Below are 27,263 nucleotides of genomic sequence, written 5' to 3'. Positions count from 1 at the left end.
ACAGATGCCCACAAAAGTTGCTGAGAAAGGCAGCCCAGATGGTTCTACATGGCGGAGCTCAGCGGTAATTTGTTGTTGTTTTGTTGTTGTTGTTTGGGGGTTTTTTTGCTTTTTTTTTCTTTTACCCCTTACTCTTTTACTCTTTTGGAGACCTGCCACCCAGCTCCCTGTAGGGTTAAGACAGCCCCTTGAGGGGGCGGGGTTTGCCTCGGGCGAATGCCTACAGATAAATGGGCACGCAGGAGGCGGCTCCGTCCTTTTTCCTTCCTACCTCCTGTGCCATGCGGGAACTTCAGTTCTGTAAGTTTATCATTAAAGTGCAAATATTCTTTAATATCTGCATTGCATTTATTTACGCCGATACAGCTCCCAAATAAATCGCTCACATGAAGGCTGATTACTACTTATGAGTGCCCAGCCTTAGGTTGGCTTATGTCTTGTTAACTTTCCTTAAATTATCCCATCTACTTTTTCCTCTGGGTTTTTTCCTTTTCTTACTTCTGTATATCTTCACTTACTCCATGGCTGGCTGTGTGGCTGGATAGCTGTCCCCTGACCTAGTCCTCTCCTTGTTCTCGCATTCCTCTCCCCCTCCTCCTAGATTTCTCCTAGACTCTCTGGCTGCCAGTCCCATCTATTCTTTCTCCTGCCTCACTATTGACCTTTCAGCTCTTTATTAGACCATCAGGTGTCTTAAGACAGGCAAAGTATCACAGTTTCACAGAGTTAAACAAATGCAACATAAACAAAAGTAACACACCTTAAAATAATATTCTACAACAGCAGTTCATTACTGTTTAAATCACCTACTAATCACAAATCATGAGAGTTTTCTCTCTCTATCACAAATGTGTTTTTTCCATCCCAAGAGATAAACACTCTCAATTGCTGACCAAGGGAAGCTGCCTTTCCAATTTGTCTGAAATGGAAGGGAGAGAAGGTGAACTGGACAATCTAAAGCGCAAAAACCTTCAGCCTGTAGGGATGGTCTGGACAAAAGCAGCCATGACCAAGATCTCTAGGATGCCAGGAAGGGCTTAGGGACAGACGTTTCTATTCAACCATACTTATCAGACTGCCCACATTAGAGAAACATACAACTCATTCCAGCTGCTGCAACTCTGCTATGGGGCATGCTGGAATGAGTCCTCTGGAATTCCTAAATGTTCCCTGGAGTTGTTCCACAATTAAAAGGGCATTCTGTTCTGCTGCACCAAGGAGGGGTTGCCTGTTCCATGAGCTCTACTCCCTGTTCTCCATACCTGATCATTCCTTCCACTAGGTACTTGCTAAAGCTAGGTACCTATCATTCTTCCAGGCTCAACTAAAAAAGGATGTGCTACTCAAAGAGAGGGCTGGAACCACCAGTTCTCAAATGTGAACTGGTCAAGGCTGGGCTCTGTCCTAAGGCTGATGTCTCGTCAGCTCCCAGGACCACAGCCCTCGTGCATTGCCCTCACCAAGTTTGGGAAGTGGAAACAAATTAATCACTGGGTGTCACTTACCCCCAGAGGATCAAGAGGAACACAGAGGGACATGTACCGAAGAAGGCTCACTCGTTCTTCTGCAACATGGACTCTGGCAACTCTTGCCATTTTCTACTAGCACACGCCCACACATCTGTGTGCTATGCTCTGGAAATAAGACATAAGAACCATCTAGCTCATGTCCTCAGAGAGCTGACAGTTCTGTAAAAGCCATGATACAAATGTGCTGCTTAGTTCTTATCAACACAAAAAAGTCACCTGAAATGAGGTGAGTTCAATTAAAGAAATGCCTCCATCAGATTGGCATATAGGCAAGTCTGTGGGAGCATCTTCTCAATTGTTGATCGATACAGGAGCGCTCAGCCACCTGTGGGTGGTGGCACACCTGGGAAAGTAATCCTAAAAAGTGTAAGAAAGGTAACTGAACATAAGCCATGGTATCAGGTCAGTAAGCAGAGTTCCTCTGTAGTTCCTGCCTCTGCTCCTGCTTGAGTTTCTGTCCTGACTTCCCTTCATGATGAATGTGACCTGTAAGCTGAAATAAAACCTTTCCTCCCCAAGTTGCTTTTGCTCAGTGTTTTATCACAGCAACAGAAACCAAACAACCATGCCAGGAAACAGACTTCTAGGAAATAAAACGTAAAGATGCTTTTGCTCTAGTGAGGAGAATTGCTGATGGAAGACACGACTCTTACCTAGTCTTGCCCGTCATAATTTCTTGCTCATATATTCTCAGCTTTCTTAAGGATGTCTCAGTTATGGGACAAGTCTTCTATTTTAAGTAGAAAGAACCAGAAATATTGTTTGTAGGCAGCGTTCTGTTTTTATAAATGTGGAATGTGTGTAAAATTAACTGCACAGAACTGGAACAATAGACTTCTGTATTATAAATGGCAGTTCCATCCTGGGCAGCTCTGCCCTGTTTGGCAGATTACACACTGTGTAGCAGCATCTGGCTACAGATTTAGTAGGGACTGGAACTCAGCTGTGTATCATGGTACAGTGTTATACTTACGTAGAGGAAGAAAAAAAAACAACCCCCTTTTCAAATTTTCACAAGATACTCTTCCCCTGGTAGTGGTCTTAAATCTGAGAGATCAAAGGTATTTCACATCCAGGGTTGGCTCAGCTATCAAGAGTGCTTGCCTAGCATGCCTGAAGTCTGAGGTTCGATTCCCGGCACTGCATAAACCAGGTGCAGTGGCCCTGTTTTCTCTAACCCTAGCACTGGAAAGGTGGAGGCAAGAGGATTGCAAGTTCAAGGTCATCTTCAGCTACAGAGAGAGACTGGAGCCACTCTGGGTTATGGGGCTACCAGAGACCTATCTTCTTTATTTTTTAAAGATTTATTATGTATATAGTGTTTTGTTTGCATGTATGCCTGCATGCCAGAAAAGGGCTTCAAATCTTATTACAGATGATTGTGAGCCACCATGTGGTTGCTGGGAAATAAACTCAGGACCTCTGGAAGAACAGCCAGTGCTCTTCACCACTGAGCCATCTCTCTAGTCCCGAGACCTTATCTTTTTAAGAAGTGTTCTACAACTTTAAATATTTAAAGATTGATGCTTTCTTTTTCTTTACTATTAAGTCTTTGTAGAACCATTCAGGTCAAACAGCATCTGAGGCCAAATATTGGCAACTGAATTTCCTCCTGGAAACAGTCATTCTAACAACCATGGTGTCTTAGGTTTTCTATTACTGTGATAAAACACCATTACCAGAAGCAACTTAGAATAAAGGGGTTTGTTTCAGCGTGTAGCCCATCATCCAGGAAAATCAGGGCAGGAACCTGGAGACAGGAACTGATGCAGAGACCATGGGACAGGTGCTGCTTACTGGCTTGCTCAGCCTGCCTTCTTACGACACTCAGGACTACCAGCCCATGGGTGGCACTGCCTACAGTGAGCTTGTCTCTTCCACATCAATCTTCAAGCAAGAAAATGCACTTCAGGCCAATTTGGTGCAGGCATTTTCTCAACTGAGGTTCTTTCTTCCCACAATGACTCGAATTTTATGTCAACTTGACTTCAAATTAGCCAGTACACATGGAAACGTTACTCTGTTTAGCTCTAATATTAGCACTTTCTCTTTGCACTACCTCCCACTTGTTTTCAGTAAAGCAACACGGGGAAAATTCGATGACTGTTGAACAGAGCTGTGTCAGCTGTGGGCGGGCAGGCAGCACCACCTTTGGGTGGCTCAGGTTATTGTTTCAGTAGCTGGCACTTGACAGTCCAGTTTTGTGCTAGGAAGCCAGATTGGGTGTGTCTGTGTATGGCATTAACAGAGGACAACTCTAACACTAACACAAACATTAGGTGGTGCTATGTTGTGCTGAGTGCCCTCTAAAGATCTGTGGGTCAAGGATTTGATCCCCACCATGTGGCATCATTGACAAGTAGTAGAAACTTTAAGAAATGAGACCTAGTGGAGGTCTTTAGGGTGTGTGCCCTGAAAGGGAGACAGATGCCAGCCCTTCCTCTCTCTCTCTCATGTTCCTTTCCTGTCCATGAAGTGAATGGCTTTACTTTATCGGTCTTTTTCCCTACGATATTTCACCTCATTGCAGGCTCAGGAGTGACTGAACTCACCAATCATGGACTAATACCTCCAAAACTAAGCCAAATGAATCTTTCTGCTTTCTAAGTCGATTATGTCAATGTTGTTACAGTGACAGGAAGCAGGTGCATCTATTACTTCTCTTATTGCTATGACCAAATCTCAGGTGAGAGGCAGTGTAAAGGAGAAAGGGTCTATTAGACTCACAGTTTGAGGAGATACTTCAGACTCCAGTATGGCAGAGTGGGAGAAGGCAATATTGCATCTGGGGTCAAGAAGCAGAGAGTGGACAGGAAATGGGGTTGGCTATAAAACCTCAAGGTCCAGACCCATGGATGTCCAAACCCACTTCTGTTAGAAAGGCTTCATCTCATAAAGATTCCACAATCTTCTAAAATAGTGAAACCTGCTGCACCAGTGCAGCTAGAGCCAAGTCTAAGGGAAGGACATCAGGATTAATTGAACACGCACTCTGGATGTTGGAGAATCAGAAGCCCTTTATTGTACATCACCAAAGGGCCAACAGGATGGAGACCTCATCACCAGATCCTCAGGTTAGGGCCAAGGAAATGCGCACTCAGGAAGCAGGGTTGGTAACCAACTCTGAGAGCAGGGAACTTGCAAGTTTCTCAGAAACCCAGAACAACAAGGGCAAGAAAGGTCACCAACAGGGGAGGTGAGTAGGAAGGCCAGGACTCCATTAGGTCCCAAAAGAAACAAGCTGGGACTAAGTGTTAAAATATATGAGTCTATGAAGGATCTTTCACACTCAAACCACAATAGCCAGCTAACACCCAGTGGGTTGATTTCTGCTGCTGCTAAGAATTCTCACAGAATCTGCCTCAAGATGTAGCCTCTGATGCTTGTTTACCTGGGGCTCATCTACCTCTTCTGTCTTTCTCCTTTGCTCACTGCGTCTTTCAGAATCTTCTACTTTCCTGGAGGCAGCATACTTACATGAGTCTTGATTCCACAGGAACTTCCTTCTGATGGCTGCTGTCTGGTGCTGGCCAGGCCTGCTGGCACTCAATGTCTCGACACCATTGGTGATGCCAGTCAGTCCTGAGGCTGAGGACAGGTTCTGCTGTTCACAGCCTGGCTGTATGATCAAGTCATCCTAAAAGGCACAAGCTTGCCCAGACCTGGGTTGGCCCAGAAAAGGCAACAAGATTCCTGCTTCAGTTTCCATGACTGCTGCTCCATTCATCATTCCACAGGCATCCAGCCTAGCTCAGAGTTTCCTGTTTAAATAGATGTCACCCAGCATCCTATGTTCTTCGAGCCCTTCCTAGACTCCTGGCACCTGCTGCCAATGGTAGGTCCTGACAGTAGTCATTTGAGTGGCACTCCTGGGACCACACCTCCCATGCTCTCCCCATAGCTTATTACATGGTATGACTATGGCCTGTCTGTCAGCTTGAGCTTGTTCCCTTTCTTTTCTCATGCTCCTTCCAAGACCAGGCGTCGTAGCTCAGTAGCTGGACAAAGTCTTGGCCATCACGTCAGAAAGGAACTAAAAGGAAGTGGTGTCCCTAAGGTAAAAAGTGCTGTTGCTGGAGGAATAAGGGAGGTTCAGGTCTAGTACAAACACAAACATGACAGAAAAGACCATCTGTGGGGCTGGACAGATGTTCAGCTCTTCCAGAAGACCAGAGTTCAGTTCTCAGCCATATAGATGGCTCACAACTATAACTCCAGCATCCAGGGGGATCCAACACCTCTGGCCTCTGCAGGCACCCAATGCGGTGTACATATCCGCACAGAGACATACACATATACACATAATCAGAACTAAAAGATATGTTAGATCTATTATTCTGTGTATGAGTGTCTAGTCTGAATGTATGCATTGCACTATGTGCACACTTGGTGCTAAGAGAGGTCAGAAGGTGCTGGATCCCTTTGAACTAGAGTTACAGATGGCTGTGAGCCACCCACCATGTAGGTGTTGGGAACTGAATTCAGGTCCTCTGGGGTGGAAAAAAGCAAGTTTTATTAACCCTTGAGCGACCTCTTCAGCCCCCACAATAAATACTTTTAAAAAATAAAGATTCTGTGCGGATTCAACAGCCAGGCTCTGGGTAGCTGAGGGGTCTGATGACCAGGTTCATAACCTCCAGTAACATTGGGTATTTCTCTAAGTGTTACCTGGATTTCCTTGTCTGCGAATCTGCCAGACTCAGGGAACCTCCCCACAAGCAGCTCAGCAGTGATACGGGGATCATTTTAAAAGGTGAGGATTGTTTGGTCATTGGGGAGAGAAACAGCTTTTCTAAGGCTCAAGGGCACTGAGCCTCCGAACACTACACATTCTTTTAAATCAGTAGGTGGAGAGAAAAGCTATTTCTAGGCAGGAACAGACCTATGAAAGGTGAGGCCCAGACTGCTCAAATTGAGGTTAGAGGCTACTCTCCACTGGGCAGGATTCTGGAATGATCAGCCTGGCTCTGTGAATGGCTGTTTGCCATGGCAACGGGGACTGCGGAGATTCAGAGCCTTTTCTAATAGGAGCTGTTCTGATGGGCACCTGCTGCCCAGGGACATCTCAGAGCTCTTACTGCGAGAGCAAGCTGCTTCAAGGACACCTCCCGGGATGTTGGGCTGGGGAAACGCCTCACACTCCTGCATCTCTCCTCAGACTCCACTTTTCCCCCAGCCAGCTTTCTCATGTCCAGTCTTAGATTAGCAGAGAGTGGATGTGGAAAAACAAGCACACTGGGCACACAATCTGTCCAGAACCACCTCGCAGATTTCCCGGCCTCGGCTTCTGCCAGCAGAAGGCAGCAAGCTGGAGAATGGTTTGTCTTCCCCCTCCTTGCTGAGCCAATATCGCTGCTTCTCTTGGGAGGCTCACCCATTCATCTTTATGCCCAATGCACCAGGAGCTCCAGCAGTGACAAGAATTGACAGACTTTGCAGGAAGCAGTGGAGACTGTGCCAGGCCTCCCCCTGGTGGTGGTGGAGACCAGGATGTATCCCTGTTTCTAGAACTTCTACCAGCACCCCTCTTCTTGCTTGCTGATATAAACACCACTGACACCCACGACCCCAGACACCAGGAGGCTTTCCAAAAGTCACCCTCTTGAAGTTGCTATGACTCTCCACAGGGACTAAGAATAAAGATAGTCCAGCTGTCCGTTTCCTGACATCTCACGTTGAGTCAAATCCCTGCCTTCTCACCCCAGGTAGAAACGTCCTCACTTTAGTTGACTTGGGCTATATAATAAAACGCAATAAATGGGCTGGTGAGTGGGAGGTGGCCATAAACAATGTAAGTGCTTTTCCTGTAGTCTGGAAGCTACAGAGTTCAATCAAGCTCCTGGGGGCTCTGTCTGATGAGGGCCTGCCTGCCTAGTGCTGACATTGTAGAAGTCTGTGTGAGGGGGGTCTCTCTTGGATTCCTTTATTCAAGTGCTAATCTCATTATTGGGCTCTGTACCTGTGATCAAATGATCTCCTCTCCATGGGATAAGGATTTCAATACAGGAATTTGGGGGCAAGAGAGACAGTCATGTTCAGACCTCACTCCATGCTCACAATTCAGGGTAGCTCTTTTCCCTTACCTCCCATATTCCTGCTACCATTGTTCAAATTCAGGCTGGATCTGCCAAAATGGGAAATTAAGAGGCAACAGAAAGGAAAAGGAGGCTGCCCATCTGCAACCTAAGATTCAGAAACTTCAACCTAACTGATAAAACCCAAATGTTATACAGACAGAATTCAACTTCCTAGAGACTTATCAAACAAGGTTCAACACATTAGAGCTCCTGTCACCAAGCCTGAGTCTGATCTCCAAGAACACAAGGTAGAAGGAGAGAACCAACTCCTATAAATTGGTCTCTGATCTCTACATGTGTGCACACACACAAATGAATAAATATTAAAACAATAGAAAATTATACTCGAGGCCAGAATGTTTGTGACCTTGAGTTGAATTCCATCATCACTCCTCTCTCGTCTCTAAATCTAAACAACACTTCATTTAAACACCTTACAGAGCTATTGAAATGGCACAGTTGGTAAACTACTTTACTTGCAAAAACTTGGTTTGATCCCCAAAATCCATGCTAAAAATGAAAAAAAAACAGGCATGGTGCATGCTTATAATTTTAGCCCTGGGGAGGGGGAGCAGAGACAGACAGATCGTTGGCCAGCTAGCACAGCCTACATGACAAGTTTTTTGTTTTTTGGGTTTTTTTTTTTTTTGCTCACTGACAATTTTTTTATTGAGAAAAGGAAAAAAAACAAGTTTCTGCCTCCTCCCAGCCTCCCATTTCCCTCCCACCCTTCTCCCCCTCCCCCCACTCCTCTCCCCCTCCCTTTCCAGTCCAAAGAGCAGTCAGGGTTCCCTGCCTGTGGTAAGTCCTAGGTCCTCCCCCCTCTGTCCATATCTAGGAAGGTGAACATCCAAACTGGCTAGGCTCCCACAAAGCCAGAACATTAAGTAGGATCAAAACCCCGTGCCATTGTCCTTGGCTTCTCATCAGCCCTCATTGTTCGCCATGTTCAGAGAGTCCGGTTTTATCCCATGCTTTTTCAGTCACAGTCCAGCTGGCCTTGGTGAGCTCCCAGTAGATCAGCTCCACTGTCTCAGTGGGTGGGTGCACCCCTTGTGGTCCCGACTTCTTTGCTCATGTTCTCCCTCCTTCTGCTTCTCATTGGGACCTTGGGAGCTCAGTCCAGTGCTCCAGTGTGGGTCTCTGTCTCTATCTCCATCGATCACCAGATGAAGGTTCTATGGTGATATGCAAGATATTCGTCAGTATTGCTATAGGATAGGGTCATTTCAGGTTCCCTATCCTCAGCTGCCCAAGGAACTAACTGGGGACATCGCCTTGGGCTCCTGGGAGCCACTCTAGGTTCAAGTCTCTTGCCAACCCTAAGGTGGCTCCCTTAACTAAGAATAGTGCTTCCGTGCTCCCCTATCCAACCTTCCTTTATCCCAATCATCTTTTTTCCCCAAGTTCCCCCCATCCTCCCCTTCTCCCTTTTCTCTCCCCATCTCCCCTTACCCCTGTTGTTCCTAATTTCTGGCTGGCTTTCTTGTCTGCGGGTTAGAGGGTAAAGACATTACTCGGGGAAGAAAACACAGACACGCGGAGGTCCCACGTGGGTGCACTTTTAATGGGGGAGGGTTAACAACGGGCAGGTACAGGTGTGCTGACACGACAGGAGAGGCGGGAAAGAGAGAGAGGTCGTAGGACCCTTGCTTTTTAACGAGGAATGCAAAGGCTTCTGGGATTATGTCCGTAGTCCAGGAGAATGCTGGGAGCTGTAGTTCCGCAAAGGAACAACATTTCACCCTTCTGGTTTGATTAAAAAAAATTGGGGGCCTTAAAGGGTAGGGAATGGGGGCATAGCCCGGTCTCTCATGACTGCTTCCTGCTGGCTTTGGGCGTCGGGGGACCCAGGGAATGTCCGATTATTCTGGCGATGTCCCACTGGCGTTTGAGGCCGCTGGTGTCCTTGGGATCACTGGTGTCCGCTGGCGTTTGAAGTCTTGGCTGGTGTCTGAGGTGGCTGATTGAAGAAATCGTATCTGTCTGGCTTTTCGAGTAGCTGGGTCATCGTTAAGATGCTGGAAGACAAAAGTTGCATTAGAGAAAAAAGAAAAAAAATTAAAGGGGAGAGGAGATCTGGGGTGAGGGAGTCTTAGGGATTAAAAATGATAAAAAATTAAATGATACTTATTCCGTTAATGATCCGCTTGTGTTTGATTTGTTTAGGTGGGTCGGGCTGGCATCCTGGAGCTTAAAGAAAGTGTCTTAAAAGAAATAGATTTTAACCGTATATTCTTTAACATTTTAGGGGCCACTGCTGCAGTCAGCGGCTGACCTGTTATGTCAAAGAACTTTGTTGAGAATCTGCTTACCACCTGAGCCCTTGACTCCGTATTTGATGATGGTACCTGTAACAACAGCTGGTTGGTTATTTGTGAATTTAAAGAAGGGAGGGTGTGTTAACACAGCAACGGATGGGACCATCCGTCTTCCTTAGACTGGAGTAGAGGAGGCTGAATCCAGTGTCCTTTGGAACTTAAGAGAACAAGGTCCCGTCTGAGTTACCGTGCATGAAGGATTATCTTGAGCTGTGGAGATAAATGTTTTAAGATGTGACAGGTGAATCCAATGAGGAATTCCTTCAAGTTTGGCAGCTGTGGGAGTCAGAAGAATTACTCTGAAAGGGCCCTGCCATTTAGGAGAAAGAGGTAAGGGACGCTGGCCTGGGGGTGAGAATAATACCTTATCCCCTATGTTTTGTTTTTTTTTTTGGATTTTTCAAGACAGGGTTTCTCCGTAGCTTTTGGTTCCTGTCCTGGAACTAGCTCTGTAGACCAGGCTGGCCTCGAACTCACAGAGATCCACCTGCCTCTGCCTCCCGAGTGCTGGGATTAAAGGCGTGCGCCACCACCGCCCGGCTTTTTGTTTTGTTTTGTTTTGTTTTGTTTTTTTGGATTCCTTATCCCCTATGTTAACCGGCGGTGGACATGTATTAGCACATGGTTGAGGTAGTGAGTGATCTGTGAAGTTCCACAGTAGCGAACGTAAGTGGAAAAGGAGGGGAGTGAGCAGGTGGTCAGGAAGGGGAGAGGTCCCCGATGAGAGGCCGGGGGTTAAGACCGGCCGCCCATACATGAGTTCAAAGGGTGAAATGAAAATGGGGCCTTTTGGGAGAGCCCAGAGCCTGAGAAGAGCGAGGGGTAGGAGTCTTACCCAGTCGAGGTGGAGTTCCTGTGACATCTTAACGAGAGCTTCCTTTAAAGAGCGGTTAGTCTGTTCTACCTTACCTGATGACTGAGGATGGTACAGTATGTGAAAATTCCAGGGGATTCCGAGCGCTTTAGACAGATTTTGAGAAATCTGGGAAGTAAACTCTGGACCGTTATCTGACTGAAGAGAAGTTGGGAGTCCAAACCGGGGAATAATCTCTCGGAGAAGATCATCAGAGACTGTCTGGGCTCTCTTGTTAGAGGTGGGGAAGGCTTCAACCCACCCAGACATTGTATCCACCAGAACCAGGAGATATTTAATCTTCCTGACTGTGGGCATATGAGTAAAATCCAGCTACCAGTCAGTTCCCGGAAGGGAGCCCCTTGCCTGGTGGGTAGGGAAAGGGAAGCTATGATATTTGGTCCTGGGATCTGACTTTTGGCAGATCTGACAGGAGGCAGTGGTGGCTTTTAGGAACCTGATATCCTCAGGCGTGGGTTTGATATGTGTTTTTACAAAATGAAGCAGAGCTTTTTCATTAGGATGAAAAAGCTGGTGCAGGTAGGACAGGATCTGTTGAGTGTTAGAAGGTGTCTGTAAGGTTGTGGGCTGTGCCGTAAGGAGTCCCTGAGGTAACTGAGGCAGATCTGGGCTAAGTGCTGCTGTCTTAGCTGCTCTGTCAGCCCGGTTATTTCCCTTGGAAACAATAGAACTGTCAGACTGATGAGACCGACAGTGAATAATTCCTATAGCTTTAGGGAGATGGGAAGCTTTTAGCAGGTCCATAATATGCTCTGAGTTGGTAATAGACCCTCCCTTCGCCGTGAGAAGCCTGTGTTCCTTCCAGATGGCCGCGTGAGATAACAGGATATGAAAAGCATATTTAGAATCTGTGTAGACGTTTAAAGATTGTCCCGCGGCTAACTGAAAGGCACGGGTGAGAGCTATCAGCTCAGCCTGCTGGTTAGTAGTGTGAGCAGGGAGTGCCTTTGCCTCGACTATCTCTGTGTCTGACACTATGGCATAACCTGCTCTGCGGGTCCCATCACATAGAAAGGAGCTGCCGTCCGTGTACCAGGTGTGAGTAGCCTGGGACAGGCTGCCGTCCTGTATATGTGAGGGGTGGAGCAGTAGGTCCTCTAGGACCTCAATGCAGGAATGGGATGGGGAATCATTAACATTAGGTTGAGGTAGAAGATTTGAAATATTAAGAGGTGGGCAGCACTAAAATGTGAGACTCGTATCTTCCACCAGCGCCACCTGAAGGGAAAGAACTCGAGAAGGGGGTAGGGTCTGTAGGCCTTTGTAAGTTAAGAGGTTAGACATGTTATGATGAGAGAAAACCGTAGTGGGTGCTCCGAAGGTTAGCTTTTTTGACTCATGAATAAGGAGTTCAGCAGCCGCCAAAGCACGTATGCAAGGTGCCCAGCCCCGAGTGGTGAGGTCCATCTTCTTTGACAGGTAAGCTACAGGTGCGAAGGAAGGTCCCAGTTGATGGCCTAGGACTCCCAGGGCATAGCCCTCTTTTTCTGCTACGTAAAGAGAAAAAGGGCGGGTTAAATCCGGAAGATGGAGAGCTGGGGCTTGGGTAAGGGCCTGTTGGAGTCTCTGGAAAGGTTTGGTGATGGGGTGAAGGAGGGGCTCATGCAGAGAGCCGAGAGCTGCTTTATATAGGGGGCGGGCGAGGAGAGAGAATGAGGGAATCCAGGATCGCAGGAAACCAGCCACTCCCAGGAATGATAGAACCTCTTCTTTGGTGGAAGGAACTGCAAGAGATTGAATTAGCCTTTTTCTGTCCAGGGTGATAGCTTTTTGTGTTGGGGTTATGGTTAACCCCAAATACGTTACCTGAGTGGTGGACAATTGAGCCTTAGAAGGCGAGACTCTGAAGCCCTTTTTGGATAAAAAATTTAATAAGGTGGCGGTGTCAGTCCTGCTAGTCTCCAAAGATGGGCTACACAGCAGAATGTCATCGACATAGAGTACCAGTTTTGATTTAAGGAGGGACAGTGAGAGCAGATCAGAGGCCAGAGCCTGGCCAAAGAGGTGTGGGCTGTCCCGGAATCCCTGAGGGAGAACGGTCCAGGTTAGTTGTGTGGAGAAATTAGTATCAGGATCTGTACAGGTGAAGGCAAAGATGTTCTGAGATTGAGGGCTGAGAGGAATAGAGAAAAAGGCATCCTTGAGGTCTAAGACTGAGAAGTGGGAGGTCCCTGAAGGAATGTTGGACAGAAGGGTGAGGGGATTGGGTACGACTGGGTGTAAAGGAACGACAGCAGAATTGATGAGCCGGAGGTCCTGAACCAAACAATAAGTTCCGTTAGATTTTTTGACAGCCGCTATAGGAGTGTTAAAGGGGGAGGAGGTGGGGCGAAGCAGCCCCTTCCTCAAAAGATCAGAGATTATAGGTTTTAGTCCTCTGAGGCTTTGGGAAGAAAGGGGGTACTGGGCTTGGGTGATATACCTAGTGGGGTTTTTTAACTGAATAACAACGGGGGGATGGTGTTTAGCGACAGCGGGGTTTTGGATATCCCACATGAGAGGGTCCACCTGGGAGGCTGGGAGAGGAAAAGGAATGTTAGTATCAGAGGATCACGGGGCCAGGAGAAGCAGCAGCTTGTCACCGATGAATATGAAACAAAACGGGTGGGGGGGGCGCGAAAGAAATGGAGGCTCCCAGCTTGGTCAGAAGATCTCTTCCCAAGAGTGGGACTGGACAGGTTGGTAGAACTAGGAATGAATGAGTGAGAAAGATACCTCTAAATATGCAATTGAGAGGTGGAGTTTGGTGAGGTAGATGAGGCAGTCCCCCTACCCTGTCGATAGGGGAACTTGAGGGGGAGGTTGGCCCCCAAAATTCCCTTAGAACCAAATATGTTGCTCTGGTGTCCAAGAGAAAAGAGATGAGGCGTCCCGACATTGTAAGAAGTATCCGTGGCTCCTGGTTGCAGATGGGCGTAGCAGTCGGGTTGTCGGTGGAGGAGCTCGGGAACCTTCAGTCTTCCAGGGCCAAACCCAATAGGTCAACCTGGGGGTCCTCTGGGGCCGCTGCCCCCGTGTCATCGAACGCACGAGGACAGTCTGTGGACCAGTGACCCTCCCTGTGACACCATGGGCAGGGGCCCCTTGGGTTGCGATGGGGATTGGGGCATCCCTTCGCCCAGTGACCTGTCTTACCACACTTGAAGCATGGGCCCAGCGGCTCACGCACCCCAGGGGGCGGGGGAGCGGTGCGGGGAGGACGGGTAGTGGAGTCCATTACCTCGGCTGGCCGGGCGGGTGCGGTGATTACGTGGCAATGATTTTGGGCTCTGTCGTTCCTCACGTGGTATACCTTGAAAGCTGCCTCCAGTATCTGTGCCTGTGGGGTTAGGGGACCCTTCTCCAAACGTCTGAGCTTTGTCTTGATGTCTGAGTAGCACTGGTTGAGGAAATGGGTCATCAGGAGCTGTCTGCCCTCCGTGGATTCTGGATCCATGTTTGTGAACTGTAACATAGCTTTAGTAAGGCGGTCAAGAAATGCAGAGGGATTTTCCTTAGTGTCTTGGAAAATTTCTGCGAGTTTAGAATAATTTACTGGTTTGAGAGCAGCCTTCCTTAGCCCCACCATGAGGCAAGTTAGGAACCGGTCTCTGGCCAGAATGCCCCGGGGAGAGTTGCAATCCCAGTGGGGTTCCTGGTCCAGCACCGCCTCTGCCCCTGGGGGATGGGAAGCCAGTGTTTGATGAACTTCATCAGCGTGCAGCCTCGCCTGTTCCCAGACCCACCGGCGCTCCTCGGGAAGCAAGTTATTACAGAGAATCATATAAATATCATGGTAAGTTAGGTTGAAAGATTGGGTTAAATATTGAAACTCTTTTGTGAAATTAGTGGGGTCAGCTGTGTATGACCCGAGTAACTTAGAAATGTGTGAAAGTTCCGATAAGGCGAAAGGAACGTGAACTTTCATCAGGCCCTCTGCGCCCGCTACCTCCCACAAGGGCAGAACTGTGGCTGGTTTGAGTTGATCAGGGCCAGACTCTGCTGCTGCAGCACGGCGCGCGAGCATGTGAGGGGCGGGGTTAAGGAAAGCGCAAGGTGGCGGGTGGGGTTAGAGCCTGAGGGGGTTTTGGAGGATAGAGGGGGCGGGGTAGGGCGGGGAAATGACCCGGAGGAATCCGAAGATGGTTCCGATAACCGGCATGTCCTGTGGCAAGAGGAAATTGTTAGCTGCATGCGCGATCGTGTCCGGCTGCGGGAGAAGTTGGGTGAAGCTGTATCGGAAAGACAGGGATATAAGAGACAGGGGGAATGGGATTTTTTGGGGGATTTAGAGGAGCGGGAAGGTGACCCAGAAGGATATTTATGCAGAACTCCTGGAGACCTAGGAATGGAACATTTAGAGGCGTCATGGGGGGAAGGTGTAGGCGAGTCCTTTCTGTACCTAGAAGAAACCTTTGAAGAAGGAGGGATAGGGGAGGTGGCCCCCGATTGGGCAGGGTGGGAAGGGGTGATCCCACAAGGTCGGGGGGGTGGGGGGTCGTCAGCCAGGTCCATGGCGCGAGCGGAGGGTTCCTGGAGGGAAGGCATTGCCAAAAACATGTGAGCAGGTGAACAGTGAGAAGAAGTGGAAGGGTCAGTCTTTAGGGCCATATAAAAGAAGGCCATAATATACATCATCTATTTCCATTTAGCTGACCGGTGACAGAAATTTGCCAACTCTTGCAGAATGTCGGGGTCAAATGAACCTTGGGAAGGTCAATGGAAAGAACCTTGTAAATTGTACTTAGGCCAAGTTTTGGAACAGAGGCAGATCAACTTAGATAGTTTTACAGAGGGAATGAGGGTGTGAGGCTCCAGAGCGTCCAGAAGCTGCCTGAGAAGAGAGGATGGGGGAATTGTTTTGGATGGCTTGGAACCCATGACTAAGAACGCAAGCCTGTCCGCAAAAACGTACCGGGGTACCGCGAACACGGCAGCCTCGAGTACAGGTGTCCGTGTACCCGAGGGGCGTGTTAGGGCTCAATTGGCCTGAGCCCAGCTACCGACGGGGGAAAAAAGCCCCGGCTGGGAGGAGACAATTAAGCTTTTGGGGGCTGATTTACAGACTGGGGGCAACCGCACCGTAGTGGGCCGGAAAGAAGACAGGAAAGATTACAAAAAAAGGAGAGGGAGAGGCTGGAAGCACCAAACTTCCAGGCGCGGACGGAGGCAGGTTATAGCAGAGGGCAAAAAGTTGGGGGGAAGGGGGAGGGAGGTCGGCGACCTTGCCCAGGATGCGCCAAAGAAAGTCGGCCGGACAGTCTCTTATCGCCCCGGGGGAAGGAAGCCAACTTAGGTTAACTCACGGATCAGTCGGTGTTAGATGGCCATGGTAAACAGGTGGAGGTGGTTGCAGGCGGTCAGTTCAGACCTTGTGCCGGTGAAGCCCAGAGGCAAAGCCTCAGGCATCGGGATGGAAAGGTCACCGAGTCGACACCAATGTTGTTCCTAATTTCTGGCTGGCTTTCTTGTCTGCAGGTTAGAGGGTAAAGACATTACTCGGGGAAGAAAACACAGACACGCGGAGGTCCCAAGTGGGTGCACTTTTAATGGGGGAGGGGTAACATAGGGCAGGTACAGGTGTGCTGACACGACAGGAGAGGCGGGAAAGAGAGAGAGAGAGGTTGTAGGACCCTGGCTTTTTAACGAGGAATGCAAAGGCTTCTGGTAATATGTCCGTAGTCCAGGAGAATGCTGGGAGCTGTAGTTCCGCAAAGGAACAACAACCCCCATCCCACCCCACCCCCAAGATCCCAATTTTCTCCCCGGCAATTTTGTCTACTTCCCATAGCCAAGAGGATAACTATATGTTTTTCCTTGGGTTCACCTTCTTACTTAGCTTCTTTAGGTTCACCAATTGTAGACTCCGTGACCCTTATTTATGGCTAGAAACCAATTATGAATGAGTACATCCCATGTTCATATTTTGGGTCTGGGTTACCTCACTCAGGATAGTGTTTTCTATTTCCATCTATTTGCATGCAAAATTAGAGAAGTCATTGTTTTTTACCACAGTGTAGTACTCTAATGTGTATATATTCCACACTTTCTTCATCCATTCTTCCATTGAAGGGCATCTAGGTTGTTTCCAGGTTCTGGCTATTACAAATAATACTGCTATGAACATAGTTGAACAAATGCTCTTGTCATATGATAGGGCATCTCTTGGGTATATTCCCAAGAGTGGTATTGCTGGGTCCAGGGGTAAGTTGATCCCGAATTTCCTGAGAAACCGAAACACTGATTTCCAAAGTGGTTGCACAAGATTGCATTCCCACCAGCAATGGATGAGGGTACCCCTTCCTCCACAGCCTCTCCAGCAAAGGCTATCATTGGAGTTTTTGATTTTAGCCATTCTGACAGGTGTAAGATGATATCTCAAAGTTGTTTTGATTTGCATTTCCCTGATCGCTAAGGAGGTTGAGCATGACCTTAAGTGTCTTTTGGCCATTTGAACTTCCTCTGCTGAGAATTCTCTGTTCAGTTCAGTGCCCCATTTTTTAATTGGGTTAATTAGCATTTTAAAGTCTAGTTTCCTGGGTTCTCTATATATTTTGGAAATCAGACCTTTGTCTGTTGCGGGGTTGGTGAAGATCTTCTCCCAGTCAGTAGGTTGCCTTTTTGTCTTAGTGACAGTGTCCTTTGCTTTACAGAAGCTTCTCAGTTTTAGTAGGTCCCATGTATTCAATGTTGCCCTTAATGTCTGTGCTTCTGGGGTTACACATAGGAAGCGATCTCCTGTGCCCATCTCCTGTAGGGTACTTCCCACTTTCTCTTCTATCAGGTTCAATGTGTTCTGACTGATAGTGAGGTCTTTAATCCATTTGGACTTGAGTTTTGTGCATGGTGATAGATATGGGTCTATTTTCATTCTTCTACATGTTGACATCCAGTTGTGCCAGCACCATTTGTTGAAGATATTTTCTTTCTTCCATTTTATACTTTTAGCTCCTTTATCGAAAATGAGGTGTTCATAGGTTTGTGGGTTAAAATTCGGGTCTTCTATACGATTCCATTGGTCGACTTCTCTGTTTTTATGCCAGTACCACACTGTTTTCATCACTGTAGCTCTGTAATAGAGTTTGAAATCAGGGATGGTAATGCCTCCAGAAGATGCTTTATTGTATAGGAATGTTTTGTCTATCCTGGGTTTTTTGATTTTCCATATAAAGTTGATTATTGTCCTCTTAAGATCTGTGAAGAATTTTGATGGGACCTTGATGGGGATTGCATTGAATCTATAAATTACCTTTGGTAGAATTGCCATTTTTACTATGTTGATCCTCCCAATCCAAGAGCAAGGGAGGTCCTTCCATTTTCGGGTTTTCTCCTCAATTTCTTTCTTCAATGCCTTAAAGTTCTTGTCAAATAGATCTTTCACTTCCTTGGTTAGAATTACCCCAAGATATTTTATGCTGTTTGTGGCTATCGTGAAAGGTGAAGCTTCTCTGATTTCCCTCTCTGCTTCCCTATCCTTTGTGTATAAGAGGGCGACTGATTTTTTGGAGTTGATCTTGTATCCTGCCACATTACTAAAGCTGTTTATCAGCTGTAAAAGTTCTTTGGTGGAGTTTTGGGGGTCGCTTATGTACACTATCATATCATCTGCAAATAATAAAAGTTTCACTTCTTCCTTTCCAATTCGAATCCCCTTGATCCCCTTATGTTGTCTTATTGCTATTGCTAGAACTTCAAGCACTATATTGAAGAGGTATGGCGAGAGTGGACAGCCTTGTCGTGTTCCTGAGTTTAGTGGGATGGCTTTGAGTTTCTCTCCGTTTAACTTGATGTTAGCTGTCAGCTTGCTGTATATAGCTTTTATTATATTTAGGTATGACCCTTGTATCCCTAATCTCTCCAATACTTTTATCATAAAGGGATGTTGAATTTTGTCAAATGCTTTTTCAGCATCTAATGAGATGATCATATGGTTTTTTTCTTTCAGTTTATTTATATGATGGATTACATTGATAGATTTTCGTATGTTGAACCAGCCCTGCATCTCTGGGATGAAGCCTACTTGATCATAATGAATAATTTTTCTAATGTGTTCTTGGATTCGGTTTGCCAGTATTTTGTTGAGGATTTTTGCGTCGATGTTCATGAGTGATAATTGGCCTGTAATTCTCTTTCTTGGTTGAGTCTTTGTGCGGTTTTGGCATCAGAGTAACTGTAGCTTCATAAAAGGAATTTGGCAATGCCTCTTCTGTTTCTATATTGTGAAATACATTAAGGAGTATAGGTATTAGCTCTTCTTGGAAGTTCTGGTAGAATTCCGCATTGAAACAATCTGGTCCTGGGCTTTTTTAGGTAGGGAGGTTTTTGATAACAGCTTCTAATTCTTCGCGACTAACAGGTCTATTTAGATTGTTCACCTGGTCCTGGTTTAACTTTGGTATATGGTATTTATCTAAAAAAAGTGTCCATTTCTTTTACATTTTCCAGTTTTGTGGCATATAGGCTTTTGTAGTAAGATCTAATGATTCTCTGAATTTCCTCTGTGTCTATGGTTATGTCCCCCTTTTCATTTCTGATCTTATTAATTTGCAAATTCTCTCTCTGCCGTTTGATTAGTTTGGATAGGGGTTTGTCAATCTTGTTGATTTTCTCCAGGAACCAGCTTTTTGTTTCATTGATTCTTTGGATTGTTTTGTGTGTTTCTATTTTGTTGATTTCAGCCCTCAGTTTGATTATTTCCAGTCTTCTACTCCTCCTAGGTGAGTCTGCTTCTTTTTTTTCTAGAGCTTTCAGGTGGGCTGTTAAGTCTCCAATGTGAGCTTTCTCTGTTTTCTTTAAGTGGGCACTTAGTGCTATGAACTTTCCTCTTGGGACTGCTTTCATAGTGTCCCATAAGTTTGAGTAGGTTGTTTCTTTATTTTCGTTGAATTCCAGGAAGACTTTAATTTCTTTATTTATTTCTTCCTTAATCCAGGTATAGTTCAGTAGTTGACTGTTCAGTTTCCGTGAATTTGTAGGCTTTCTGGGGGTAGCAATGTTGTTGAATTCTAACTTTAATCCATGGTGATCTGATAAGACGCAGGTGGTTACTAATATTTTTTTGTAACTGTGGATGTTTGCTTTGTTACCGACTATATGGTTGATTTTCAAGAAGGTTCCATGAGCTGCAGAGAAGAAGGTATATTCTTTCCTATTTGGGTGGAATAATCTATAGATGTCTGTTAAGACCATTTGCTTCATTACCTCCATTAATTCTCTTATTTCTCTGTTAGGTTTCTGTCTGATTGACCTGTCCATTGGTGAGAGAAGAGTATTGAAGTCTCCTACTATTAGTATGTGCGGTTTGATGGCTGCCTTGAGTTTTAGCAATGTTTCTTTTATGTACGTGGGTGCTTTTATATTAGGGGCATAGATGTTCAGGATTGAGACTTCATCCTGATCAACTGTTCCTGTTATGAGTATAAAATGCCCCTCTCCATCTCTTCTGATTGATTTAAGTTTGAAGTCAACTTTGTTAGAAATTAGTATGGCCACACCTGCTTGTTTCTTAGGTCCATTTGCTTGATAAGCCTTTTCCCAGCCCTTTACTCTGTGTAGGTGCCTGTCTTTGTGGTTGAGGTGTGTTTCTTGTAAACAGCAGAATGTTGGATCCTGTTTTCTTATCCAATCTCTTAGCCTGTGCCTTTTTATAGGTGAGTTGAGTCCATTGACATTAAGTGATATTAATGACCAGTGGTTGTTAACTCCAGTCACTTTTTTAGTCATAGAGTTTGTGTGTTTCCCTTCTTTGAGTTGTGTTGGTGAAGGGTCTCTAGATGTCTGAGTTATTGTGGTCATTGTTGGACTCCTTGGTTAGTGATTTTCCTTCTATTACTTTCTGTAAGGCTGGATTTGTGGCTACGTATTGTTTAAATTTGTTTTTATCCTGGAAAATTTTATTTTCTCCATTTATAGTGAACGAAAGCTTGGCTGGATATAGTAGTCTGGGCTTGCATCCATGGTCTCTCAGTTTCTGCAGTACATCTATCCAGGACCTTCTGGCTTTCATGGTTTCCATGGAGAAGTCAGGTGTAAGTCTCATAGGTTTACCTTTATAAGTGACTTGGCCTTTTTCCTTTGCAGCTCTTAAAATTCTTTCCTTATTCTGTATGCTTTGTGTTTTGATTAATATATGGCAAGGGGATGGTTTTTTTTTGATCCAGCCTATTCAGTGTTCTGTATGCTTCTTGAACCTTCATAGGTATATCTTTCTTTAGGTTGGGAAAGTTTTCTTCTATAATTTTATTAAATATATTTTCTGGACCATTGAGCTGCACTTCTTCTCCTTTTTCTACTCCTATTATTCTTAGGTTTGGTCTTTTTATTGTGTCCCAGATTTCCTGAATGTTTTGTGATGAGAGTTTGTTGGACTTGCTGTTTTCTTTGATCAGTGTGTTTATTTTCTCTATGGTATCTTCAGAATCTGAGATTCTTTCTTCTATCTCTTGTATTCTGTTGGTTATGCTTGTTTCTGTAGACTCTGTTTGTTTACTTAAATTTTCCATGTCCAGCCGGCCCTCTGTTTGTGTTTTCTTCTTTGCCTCCATTTCAATTTTCAAGTCTTGAACTGTTTCCATTATCTGTTTGATTGTTTTTCCTTGGTTTTCTAGGGTATCATTCACTGATTTATTCAATTCTTCAAACTTTCTGTTATATTTCTCATCCATTTCTATAAGGGCGTTTTTTTACATGCTGCTTAAGGGCATCAATCACTTTCATGAAGTCACTCTTTTCTACTTCTTCTTGATTAAGGTGTTCATGTCCTCCCATTGTGAGGTCGCTGGTTTCTGGTGGCTTCATGTTGCTTTTCAGCTTGTTGGGTGAATTCTTGCATTGGCGTCTGCCCATCTCTTCTTCCGAATGCTCCCTTATGGATCTTTTACCAGATCAGGTCTCCTTGCCTACTGATGTACCTTCCCAATGATGGCTCTCCCCAGTGACGGCTCTCCTGGTGCCAAGATCAGATCTCCATGCCCATTGATGGCTCTCCCCAATGCTGGCTCTCCTGGCACCCAGATCAGGTCTCTGTGCTGGTTGGGTAGCTCACAAACAAAGCGCCTACCTTGCTTGGTGCAGGCAGGCTATAGAAACAAAGGAACTCCCGCCTGCTTGGTTGCCCTGAGGATTCGGACCCAGTGCCCAGACAGGCTGGGCTGGGTGATGTTATGTGCCGAAAGAGGGCAGTAGGGCCGAAGTGGGGAGGGTTCTGGATGCAAGCTGGGTGGGATAGGAAGAAAGAGGCAGTATGCAGGGAGTAGAGGCCCTGCAGAGAGCCCAAGAAGGACAGGGGGTTGAGGAACTTCTGAGTTCCCTGTCCTGGGCTGGCGCCACGGGGTCAGAAACTCACCCCAATGTTGGCTCTCCTGGCGCTGAGAGATCAGGTCTCCGTGCTGGTTGGGTAGGTAGCTCGCAAACAAAGCGCCTACCTTGCTTGGTGCAGGCAGGCTTACATGACAAGTTTTAAGACAGTGACAGACTCTGTCTCAAAAAAAACTAATTGTACTAAGACTATAGTAGTTCTTTGAATTTTCAAATCCAGTGGAAATACACTAATGTCCCAACTTCCTTTCTGGTACCTGAGGGCTGACAGTACCCACTTTTGCCTTCTTCCTCACAATACGGAGAGTTAGTCTAAATATCCACCCCATTTAAAAGCTAGTGTGGTGCAGATACTGAGACCTGGAAACCTCCTGCAGTGACTAAGCCACTGGTCACCCCAGCAGGCTCATGTACCTAAAATCACTTGTCTGGTTTTATCAGGGTCTCTCCACCTCTGAAGTCCAGGTAGTTACCTCTGACCTCCTTCCCAGTCCTAAGCTTCCCCAAAGCAAACATTTCTCCCTCCCCAAGCTCTGATTTGCACCACCCTGATTATTATAGGGTCCATGGTTCTTTATGGTCATGTGACCCCTGCTTGACCATTCCCAGGTGACTAAGAAGGATGATGGACAGAGGGCGTTGATCTCCATTGTCAGTTGAACTGGATTTGCAATCTTCTAGGAAAGAAAACCCTGAATGTGTCTACAAGAGTTTCTAGAGAGGTTTAACTGAGAAGACTCACTCTGATTGAGAGCTGGGAGCACAGAGTGAATTTTAAAAGGTAAAGGAGAGAGTGAACTGAGCACCAGAATTCATCTCTCTGTATCTTAGCTGTGGACTCGTAACCAGCTCCCTCCTGCCTCCACCACCACAACCTTGAGCTGCTCTCACCCACACCTTCCCTGCCATGATAGACTCTATTCTCAAAGTGTTAGGAAAATCAACTCTTCCTGCCTTTGGTTCTCATTACTAAGCCCATCTATACAGTCACAAATACACATATTAACTTCCCCAGGAGGACCTAAAGAACACCACCTAGAAGGTGGGAGAGTCTCCCCAGAAGGGCAAGCACCACGTGTTTTATGTTAGAGTTCCATACTGGATTCTACCCGTGTCCTGCCAAATTCTCTCATCTGATCTTGATTTGTGCTTCACAAGTAGAGTTGGACTGAGTAAGTCCAGGACCCTGACCTTGCAAGCCATTAGGGGATCAAGAGGACATTGATCACAGCCCTCACAAGTTAGGCCAAATGTTTGACCTGACCAGCACTGGCTGAGGTACAGGGCTCCAGAGAGTTTGCAGAGGTCCTGGAGTTGGGATCTCCTTAGCCCTGTGTCTGGGTATCTGTTGGTGAGAAGACCACAGAACGCCATCCTTCCAGAACTCAGCTAACACCTCACCTTTGCTAGTTCTCTGTAATGTATACATAGCATATATGTATAGCAACTGGCTATCAGGTCTCTGGGAACAGTGGTAAGAAAAATGGAAAGGGGGATATTTTCAAGGCACTCAAGAATAAAAGGTTGGCCTAGAGATGTAGTTCAATGGGTAGAGTGCTTCTCTAGCATGCTCAGAGTCCTGAGTTTGATTTCCAAACCCAAATAAAACTGGGTGCAGTAGCCCATGCCTGTAATCCCAGCATTCAAGAGTAGAAGCAAGTGCTGTGGGACAATGGTCTTGTACACTGTAAAGATTTATCATTGTATCGGCTTAATAAAACACTGATTGGCCAGTAGACAGGCAGGAAGTAGAGGCGGGGTGACAAGACTAGGAGAATTCTGGGAAGAGGAAAAGCTCAGTCTGCAGTCACTACCCAGATGCTGAGAAAGCAAGATGAAAATGCTGTACTAAGATAAGGTACCAAGTCACAAGACTAAACATAGATAAGAATTATGGATTAATTTAAGTTGTAAGAGCTAGTTAATAATAAGCCTGAGTTAATAGGCCAAACAGTTATAATTAATAGAAGCCTCTGTGTGTTTCTTTGGGACTGAACAGCTATGGAACCAGGTGGGACAGAAACTTCCATCTACAAGCAGAAGTATCATAAATTCAAGGTCATCCTCAGCTACATGGTAAATTTGAAGACAACCTAGTTTAGTTTACATTCTTCTTAGTCACCAGGTTCAGACTGGGATGGTTGATGGAGTATGTGTCACATGAACACAAAGAAACAATCATGGACCCCATTTCAGTCAACAGGAAATCAGGGGCAGCACAAACCAGTGCTTGGGGCTACAGAAATGTAAACTTCGGGGTGAAGTCAGACATAACACTTCCTGAATATTAAGGGGACAGGAAGACCCTGGTCAAACTAAACAAGTGACATTAGCCACTTGAGCCCACTGTGGTGGTCAACAGCTGCTTTAAAATAGCAAAAAATAAATAAACAGTAAAAAAAACCAGTAATTTAAAAGCTAGTTGGTCCACACCTGGAGGCTTGCCATGTCATGGTCAGGGCATCTTGTGGCTTCTCTTTTCCCCACTGCCCTGTGCCCATGCCTCCCTGGAAGTATTCTCATCCTCCATCAGGCACCATCTGGCAGTGTTGTAGCAAGACTGGAGAGCAGCCAGGAGTTGGCACAAGCTGAGAGTGAAGATTGTGGGCCTCTGTGCTGGACCTGGCTCAAGGGACCTTGGCTCTCTCCTGATTTGATGGCTGGAGAGGGCTCCAGCTGCATGAAGAGTGGCCTCCCAGGGTTGACAGATGGGCAGCCCCAGGAGAAGGCACATGGCCGGGCTTGTTGTTAAATGCAGCTCATTAGATTTTATCCACAAGATGCTGCTGACTTGGCAGGGACACACCTGTCCCCAGCAGGAGCAATCCACAGTGGACTGTAGTGGGAGATTAGAGTGAAAATATAGCTCTCCCAAACCTCAGGGGCCCCATTTCTTTTGGGGTGACACCAGAGAAAGCCTAAAGAGCATGTTGGCTGTGTCCAAGGATCTTCATTTTTCAGCCTCCCCAGGGAAGTCAAGGTAGAAGCAAGGCCAGGTCTCTCTACTGGTAGAGGCTGGACTCTGGAAACAACTACACCAGGGACCAAATAGCAATCACTTTAATCACTGTAGACCAAAACCTAACGCGAATACAGTGTCAGGATTTGAAACATTGAGAATGTAACCATCTAAAACTGTGAAAGTAATGCATGGGCCATACAGACAACGGGCCACAGTTTGCCAAGTCCTGTGGATCTCCTCTGAAGCGGTGCTCTCTCCCGAGGGCACTAGAAGGTTTCTGGGGAGAGTTGGCCTTGAAATACCTGTGGACAACACCTCTGTCACAGCACCTGCATTATGTCTCATCACTGCGACCAAATACCTGACCAGACAGGCAGGAGGATTATTCTGGTTCACAGTTTCATGGTAGAGAAAGCACATCAGTTGGACCAGTGCTCTCTAGTCTCAAATTGCAGAAATGCATTCAAAAGATATTAGATAGGAACTCCCCCCCTCCACCGAGTGCTCAGGCTTGCTATGGGCACAATCCCTGTTTCCAGATATTATGGTCAGCACTGGGCCTATCTGTCAGGAACCGCTTCTAGGACCTAAGCCAACCACATATGCAGCCACTAATCCCAGTCTGGTACTTTTACATGCTAAATGTTATTACTCACCCTTCCCATTCTTAGAAAATAGCAGAAAGAGGCTTGAGTGTGACACCAGGTAAGCCGCCATAAATCTTGCCAGGGACTCTTGGAGCAGCCTCCCAGACTCACAGAGCTGGAACCAAGGGACCTGGGGACCAACCACAAGGCACTTCATCCCACCTGACCCAGTCTTCACATCCTAAAAGAGAGCACAACCTCTGTCTCTCTCCTTTTAAGAGATCCGCAGATAAGAAGCCACATCCTAAGGCTGGTACCCCAAAGCTATTGATGGAATGAATTCCAACAACACTTCCCCTTTTTGTCTAAACAAGAAGATTCTAAACCTAATATAAAAACTATATACAATAAGAACAATTATCAAGTACTGTCAGGAGAAAGAAAGTGTAGTAACATACACAAAATGGAACTACAACCAACAAGAATAAAATCAAGCAAGAATCACATACTAAATGTTCAGGCTATAGGTAACTGGCAAGTAATAGGATTATTCCAATAGCTGTCCTATCCTGAAGACTCTAAATCTTGTGCCTATGTCTAGCTAAGATATGAGAGGGTAGAAACTGTGACTATCTAGTCTTCAACCCCATCAAAGACCTGAGAAGGAAAATATTACCTGAGTAAACAGGAATTACAAGTAAGAGACTGCCAAAAGAACTTCCCACCCCTATTCCTTTCCTGGAACATTCCTCAGTGGCTCAGAGTTCCCTGACAGCTTCAGGGCTGACAGGCGGGAGAGAAACCAGTCCAGCGGGACTAGGTGAGACAGAGAAAAACAATCGGCTACAACCCAGCGTTGCTCATTTATACCTTGGCTCCAGTTAGTCCTCAGTGGCCACTTATTGGATTCACATGTGAAACGGCAGTGCAGAAACAGCCAAACATGGATACAGGAGTAAAGGATGCAGAGAGGGCACTACCATGGGCGAGGCAGAGAGAGGTCCTGATCTAAACAGAATCGGGGTGGGGGAGCTCATGGGATGGCTGGAGACTGAGTCACCACCATATCTCACTTCTTAGGGCAACACTCATAGGTCTCTGACATAACGGTGAAAGAGACATGGGGAAGTATGTGTGATAATGTTAACAGTCAGTGAGATTGAACCTAGAATCACCTGAGAGATGGGCTGCTAGGCCTGCCTGTGAGAAGTTATCTTGACTAGAGTCATTGAGGTGGGAATTCCCTAGGATTGTGAATGTGGAGAAAAAGAACTGAGCAGAAGCATGAATTAATCACTGTCTTAGTGACTGTTCTATCACTGTGAAAAGACATCATATCTGAAGCAACTCTTACAAAAGAAAACATTTATTTGGGGCCTGCTACTGTTTCAGAGGTTTAGTCTATTATCATGGCAAAGAAAATGGTGGCAGGCATGTACAATGCTGGAGAAGTAGCTGAGAACTACATTCTGATATGAATGCAGAGAGAGAGAGAGAGAGAGAGAGAGAGAGAGAGAGAGAGATAACACTCAAAGCCCCCCCCCACACACACTTCCTCCAAAAAGGCCACACCTATTTCAACAACATCCTTCTCAAATAGTGTCACTCCCTGGTGACT

The 27,263-nt window shown here is 46.1% G+C and overlaps 1 long non-coding RNA gene across 1 annotated transcript in view; it reads right to left on the bottom strand.

Moving 5' to 3' along the window:
* Positions 1–9,379: 9,379 nt before the first annotated feature.
* The window catches only part of LOC121454268, a 41,158-nt gene continuing 23,274 nt past the window's right edge, over positions 9,380–27,263 (bottom strand). Inside the window, exons 3-5 of the long non-coding RNA XR_005975200.1 lie at positions 25,715–25,835; positions 16,087–16,252; positions 9,380–9,627 (exon numbers count right to left, since the gene is read on the bottom strand). This is a non-coding gene — a long non-coding RNA (uncharacterized LOC121454268). The remainder of the gene's footprint in view (positions 9,628–16,086; positions 16,253–25,714; positions 25,836–27,263) is intronic.

Source organism: Microtus oregoni, unplaced genomic scaffold, assembly GCF_018167655.1.
Source record: "Microtus oregoni isolate MIOR12 unplaced genomic scaffold, Mior012 000012F_ref0000307, whole genome shotgun sequence".
NCBI classification, from domain to species: Eukaryota; Metazoa; Chordata; class Mammalia; order Rodentia; family Cricetidae; genus Microtus; species Microtus oregoni.
The sequence above is the reverse complement of the archived record's forward strand: the minus strand, read 5'-3'. Positions and strand labels throughout refer to the sequence as shown.